Source organism: Cibotium barometz, chromosome 6 (genome assembly GCF_041138505.1).
Source record: "Cibotium barometz isolate CiBa-2024 chromosome 6, ASM4113850v1, whole genome shotgun sequence".
In the NCBI taxonomy this organism is placed as follows: domain Eukaryota; kingdom Viridiplantae; phylum Streptophyta; class Polypodiopsida; order Cyatheales; family Cibotiaceae; genus Cibotium; species Cibotium barometz.
Genome location: NC_141051.1, coordinates 60652992 through 60660435, shown reverse-complemented (window position 1 = coordinate 60660435; position 7444 = coordinate 60652992).

Here is a 7444-nt window from a genome sequence, read left to right as displayed (position 1 = left end):
CATACCACATACACCCAATATGAAATTACCATTTATAACAGATTCGACTGGCTTTAAAACAATCCTTCAATAGAAATTATAATATTTCTGATCATCATTTTCCAAAATTTTGAGTCCATTGTATTACAATAATATCCTCTAAACTCTCCGTTGAAGACCAGCTGGTCAACCAACGAGATCCAGTATCAAAATTTGGTTCCCAAAAATCTTTGCGGTCCCTAAGTGAAGTGCTAGGACACTTAAGGAGGATCCTAGCGAGTTCTAATGTGTACGTCGGTCCTCGCCCATCGTACCGAAAGCACACCATTTTAAACGTACCAAGGCTGGTCAAGACCTTGGCTGGCTTTGCCACGAGCGACGTCCCTTGACGACTCCCCACGCCAACTGTTCCAACGAACCTCCTCTTAGAAAAACATAAGCCAAATGCTTCCTCCAGCATTCTGGCATAAAACAGTCCTTTGAATAAAAAAACAGAGGTTCTAATGCAAGTAAAATTCCAATTTGAGATTGGTTCCAAAAACCCTTTTTCCATAATTCCCAGTTTCATAATGAGGATCTTTGATCTCTCATCAGGGTAATCTACCCATCATTCAGTCCGATTGTCCAACTAGATTCTTTGTGAGTTCGGTAGGAAAAACTAGTTTAGTTCTGGTAGTCTATTCTTTGATTAGAAACTGGAATTGGTCTCACAAAGTTTTTACTGGATTCAGATCGAGAGATGGATAAGTAGGTTTACTGTCCGTCCCTCTCGTAGTCTAACCAAATTCATTCAGTTTAGTTCTACAAGGATTCCCTTCAGATAAACATCTAGTTTTTGGGTAAATATCCATTTAGTGATTTTACCAATTAAAATATCCAAAGATATTCTTTATGCCACATAATTTCTTGACCTTAATTCATTAGGTAGAATTATGGTGGAAATTCATCTTTTGACACTAAGATTTAATTCAAATCACTCTTTTCTTAAATATCATAAAAATTCTTCTTTTAACTAAATACCAATACCTATTTTTTTGAATAAACTTAAAATTCCTCTTTTTCTCATTTAATGAGTGCAATCCAATTATCATGGGAATTTCTCTTTTACCATAAATTAAATCTATCTAAAATTCTTCTTAAAAATTACATAAAAATATCCATTAATGCAATTAAGCTAGAAATTCCACTTTTCTCATTTAAATATTTGAATTCCAATATGGTGGAAATTCCTCTTTCATCATTTAAACTTATTTATGCAAAAAGATAAATTTAACTAAATTTTCTCTTAAAATTTAAATAAAAATCTCTATTAATTCCTTTACACTAGGAATTACACTTTCCTCATTTAAATATTTGAATTCCAATATGGTGGGAATTCCTCTTTCATCATTTAAACTTATCTATGAAAAAAGATAAATTTAACTAAATTTTCTCTTAAAATTTAAATAAAAATCTATATTAATTCCTTTACACTAGGAATTACACTTTCCTCATTTAAATATTTGAATTCCAATATGGTGGGAATTCCTCTTTCATCATTTAAACTTATCTATGCAAAAATATAAATTTAACTAAATTTTCCCTTAAATTTTAAAAAATTTCTATTAATTCTTTTACACTAGGAATTACACTTTTCTCATTTAAATATTTGAATTCTAATATGGTGGGAATTCCTCTTTCATCATTTAAACTTATCTATACAAAAGATAAATTTAACTAGAATCCTTCTTTAATTTTTAAATAAAATATACATTATTTTAGCATAATAATTTTTCTCTTACTTCATTGGAATACATGGATTTCCATTGTCATGGGGATTACTCTTTTAACATAAAAATGGATTACTAGAAATTTCTCGTTTTTCTAATTAACTATTTATGCATAAACATAAAAATTAATTTTTCCATGATTATAATGAGAATCATTCAATTAATCTGGGATGATTAATCCTAGAATATGGTAGGAAGTCCTCTTTTCATATTATGAATGAAAATGATTTATGTGTTAATTTTTCAAAAATTTTACCATAGTTCCGCTGCTATTACTGATAAATCTCAATAATTTGAAAGCATAAAGTTTAGTAATATCCGTATGATTAGAATAACCATTAATTGGATCATTATCCAATTATGGACTTGATTCTTAATTTTTCCATAAATTAAATAGCATAAAAGCATTAAAAAGCCACTTATTTGGCCTCAATTTGACAAGCATAGAAATTACTTTTAGATTAGAGAATTACTTCATGAGAAGCTTCATTTGAATATAGAATAAGTCATAGGAATAACCATTCTTTGGGGGAGAGAGAAAAATGCTTAAAAAATATTATAATTTAAGCGCATGAATGAGAATTTATGTGTTTTATCACTACAATTCATTAAAGGACTTCAATTGTATTCAAAATCCATTCATTTGAATGCTTCTCAAGCTTGAGAGGGGTTGAGAAGAGAGAAACATTTGGAGATTAAAGAAAAAAGATCATAAACCACATTTTACCTCCTAGATTGCTTGATTCTTTGATCAAAGAAGAGGCCCCCAACCAATCAATTGATTTAGTATGTTGATGAAGTCTCCAAGGAAGATTGAAGAGAGAGAGAAGCTCCAATCTCTTCAATTTGTAGAGGATTTTTAGAGGATAATAGAAAATAAGCTTATCTTAGAGTAATACCGGCATATTTAAGTTCACAGATGAGAATACAAAAGAATGAGGTCTATTTATAGGTGAGGGAGGCCACTAACTGAGTCCAACTGAGTTCTAGAATTTTCCAGCTTCAGTTTGGCTGAATTTGGACAAGTTTTGGACCAGTTTGGCTCTCTTTTTTATTTGGTTTGATCTAGGAGAGAGGAGAGATAAAAATATCCTATTATTTTTTGATCTAGGAGAGAGGAGAGATAAAAAAATCCTATTATTTTTTAATCTAGGAGAGAGGAGAGATAAAAATATCCTATTATTTTTTAGTTTAAAACTCATCCACACATGTGAAATAGGCACCTCCTTGAAGGGCCCCCTTCTCCTTACCAATGTGTCAAAAATGAATGATTACTCCAAAATATCTCATTTTTTTATTAATACTTCATACTTTTTAACTAATAAATCTAGTACTTAGTCAACTCTTCATCTTATGTGGGCATTTACTCATTTTTGGGTATTTTCTTTTATTCTTTGGATTTATCTTATCCCAATACTTGGATTAATCTTATTGGTCCATAGGAACCTTAATCCAAAATTTTCAGAAAAAACTTGACCCTTAGGATAAGGTCTTCTAAATCATTTTTAATTAATTCCAATTACACCTTGGAAAATATATTTTGATTTTCTATTTCAGGGAAACATTTTTTTGATATTTGTAGAATTTATTTATCCAAAAATATCCCAATATTGATTTACCACTCTCTAGAAATTTTTATCTCACTAGGCCAAATAAGGAAAAATAATATTTTCTTGTATTCAAGTAGAAAAGAAGGGGAAGTAATGTAATGAGAGAGTGAATCAAGCAGAATTTTGAGTTCTTTTCTTATCTCTTGTGTAACCTTACTCCATCAACCCTCTGTCTGTGCATCGCGTTTCTACTATGTCTGAGTTTACTGCCTTGGCCTAATCAACATGTCTTTTATTAAGCAATTGTGTCTGTTTATACTTTCTTCTGTGTTGTTGAACCCCAACACAATTGGCAATCCTGCTATGTTTGTCCTATTTGGCCAAAGGCGATGAATGCCAGTAGGGATGCATGTCAAAGAGGGAGAGAAGAATAGCCAGAGTTTATTATACAAGGGCACAAGCCCAAGCAGGCAATATTAATCCATTTCAGTACGATTAAGCTGCCCAGGAGGGTCAGGAGAGTCCACTCTCTGAAAATCGCGCAGTAGACCAACAAGGGGTAGAATTCTGGAGCAGGAGGAGGAAGGCAAGTAAGGTAACTATTAGGGGCTTTACTCTTGGTGGCAGGAAGATCTGCAAGAGTAAGAAGAAGTCTCTAGTTTGACCCACTACAGGGGGCTACCAAGCAAAGACCTAGGAGACCACCACCGCCGAACCTCATGGGTCAACCACCTCTCAACCCCACGGTCAAAGCCGCTAAATTGAGAGGTGGTTGAGCCATGAGGTTCGGCGGTGGTGGTCTCCTAGGTCTTTGCCTGGTAGCCCAGTTTGAAACTCGATGATGGCAAGCAAGCGATTATCAGGCTTGCTTTATACAATGATCCAATTAAACTTCAGCAGTTTGCAGCCACATTAGAAGGTAAAGCCATGAGCTGGTTTAGCCGAACAGAATGTTGTTATTCAAGAAGCACATTCTGGTGCAGCAGGTGGCCATTTCTCAGGAGATATAACAGGAAAGAAAATTCTCCAGGCTAGATTGTGGTGGCCCATAGTTTTGAAGGATGCACATGAGTATGCTAAGAGGTGTGTCATATGTCAAAATTCTGGTCAGCCAGATAATAAGGATAGAATGTCAGATCATCCTATTCTGCCACTAGAGCCTTTCGAGAAGTGGGGGATGGATTTTGTGGGACCTGTTAAGCCTACAACAAGGAAAGGGTGCAGGTATATTTTGGTTGCAAGAGACTATTGTACTAAATGGGTAGAAGCTATAGCTTTGAAGGATAATAAAGCTTCAAGTGTTGCAAGGCTCTTGTATCACAACATAATGACCAGATTTGGGTGTCCTGTGGAGCTTGTGAGTGATAGGGGATCTCATTTCTTAAATGAGGTGATAGCTGAATTAACCAAAACCCATATGATTATGCACAAAAAGTCTACAGCTTACCATCCTTAGGCTAATGGGCAGGCTAAAAGTACTAACAAAACATTGGTTGGCATTTTGAAGAAGATAGTGGGGCAGACAATCATAAGGATTGGGATGACAAATTGGACTCAGCATTATGGTCTTTTAGGACAGCCTTTAAGGTAACAACAGGGATGACACCATTTAGATTGGTGTATGGATTAGAGGCTGTGGTGTGCCTATGGAGTTTGTGGTGCCAAGTCTTAGAATGACAGCTGAGAAGATGTCTTCTAAACTGTCAGTTTAGCACAGGAGTAAATATCTGATGCAGTTGGAAGAAGACAGGTTGGTCAGTTCATATATTACTGAGGTGATCCAGAAGAGATGACATGCATGGGTGAGTATGAATGTCAAATTTAAAGTGTTTCAGGTTGGTGACTGGGTGATGGTGTATAACTCTAGATTGGGACCTCATCCAGGGAAGTTGACACTTAGATGTAAAGGACCTTATCAGATTGTGGAAGATTTGGGCCAAGGTACCTTTATTGTTGCAGATGTCTTTGGAACAAGGGTAGAGAAGCCAATCAATGGTTTTAGGCTGAAGAAGTTTCAAGGGAAACCACCACATCTTGATTGGCCAGTTTCAGCTTTGGTGCATGTTGAGGAAGTCAGATCCGACTCACCAAAAATTAACACAGCATAGAGATGGATGTTCTTCAGGCAAAACATAGGTGTTTTGATCAGTTGTCTTACAGAGCTTGAAATTTGCTGAAGCTTTTGTCAAGGTTTGTTTGACTGAATTGTGCTGTGTTGGAAGTTGCTTAATCAGACTTTACTGGCTCAGAGTTTTTTAAGTTGGGGACTGCATGCCCACTAAGAGTGATGATTACTTTATGGAGAGCACCTTCAGTACAGAAAGTGCAGGACTTGGAGAAGCGCCAGAGTTTCAAGACACAAGTTGCAGGTTTGTTGGTAGTTCAAGGAACCAATTTTATTACAAAGTATGGATGTAGCAGCAAACAGACAAGGATGTGTAGGTTGCTGAACCTGATGTTATGAAGGAGGTGGACCAGACTTTTGATGTTGCTACAACTCTTTGATGTAGCAGCATCCTTTTACTTTTGTCTGCAATTTTGAACTAATCAAGGGATGTGTGGATCCGCATCAGATTTCTTTGAAATCTACCACCGCCGGGACGTGCCATGTGTTGAAGGCATAGTTCCCTTAAGTCAGAATGTTGCTCAGTCGGATATTTTGTAGTAAGTCGGAATGTAGTAAGTCGGATATGTAAGCAGTCGGATATTTAGTAAGTCGGACATATGCTCAAGTGGTAGGTATATCTGATGACTTGGGAATCTTGGAAGTTAAGATAGGTAACAGTTGTTCAAGAAGAACGTTTTGGAAAGAGTAACGTTTTGAGCAAAGTAGAAAAGAAGGGGAAGTAATGTAATGAGAGAGTGAATCAAGCAAAATTTTGAGTTCTTTTCTTATCTCTTGTGTAACCTTACTCCATCAACCCTCTGTCTGTGTATCGTGTTTCTGCTATGTCTGAGTTTACTGCCTTGGCCTAATCAACATGTCTTTTATTGAGCAATTGTGTCTGTTTATACTTTCTTCTGTGTTGTTGAACCCCAACAATGAAACACGCCTCCTCACTATATACAGTATGCCCAAAAACTAAGGCATAAATATTGGTTTGATGACGAACTCAAAGAAAAACAAATAAACGATGGCGACTTGGTCCTCCTCTATAGCACAAAAAACCACAAAAAGAAACTCAAATTCAGAGGCTTGGGACCTTCCTAGTCACTGAGATAACCCTGCAAAGCGTAGTAGATATAGAAACGCTCAATGACATTGAGATGGTGGGATACTTCAATGGTAGCAAACTGAAACACTACTATGTCCCACTCACTGACTAAGGGCCATTCATGCCCAAAAAAAAAAGTATGAAGAGATGAAAGAAATAGACCAATGAGAAGCCAAAAAGCAGCAAGCAAAACTTCAGGGCAAAAACGTCATGGCCCCCAAGTAGTAGACCTCGAAGAAGAAGACTGGGAAGTGAAACCTACTCGGTTGTGGTTAGGGCAAAAACTTCAGGGCAAAAACATCATGGTCAACATGGCCCCCAAGTAGTAGACCTCGAAGAAGAAGATTGGGAAGTGAAACCTACTCGGTTGTGGTTAGGAATGATCACCCTGACAAGTTTCACCAAAAATTGGCTCTTGTCAATATAGGAGCTAATCAAAACTTGATTTCCTATGACACATGGCTCTCCCTTTTGGGAGGAGTCAGTAAAAAACCCCCCAGGCAATTGGGAGCATAATTTGATGATACAGGGGTCACAGGAAGGTTAAATTCGCTTTGAGGGAATGCCGTCAACTGAGCAGTTCAGTTTAGCGTGTCATTGCGGAAACAGTGAATATGGCACATGGCTTGGATGAAGATGAAGAGGAAAAATTCTTACAAGAAAATGAGGACTTGATTCCATTCTGCTCAGTGGATGTGGCATGTATTGCTGCGGAATACCTCGGGCTTGCGCCTGCGGTGTGTTCAGTCACCATGGACAAGGGGGAACTCTTTGGGGAAAATTTGTTGGGTACTGATGAGTATGCACCCGAAGATAACATGAAAGACATTTTGGAAAAGGATCACCCTTTTGAGGTGCAAATGAGCCACATTATCCGTGTCAAAGAAGATGTCTTGAAGACCATTTTCTTAGGAGACGTCAAGGAGACTAA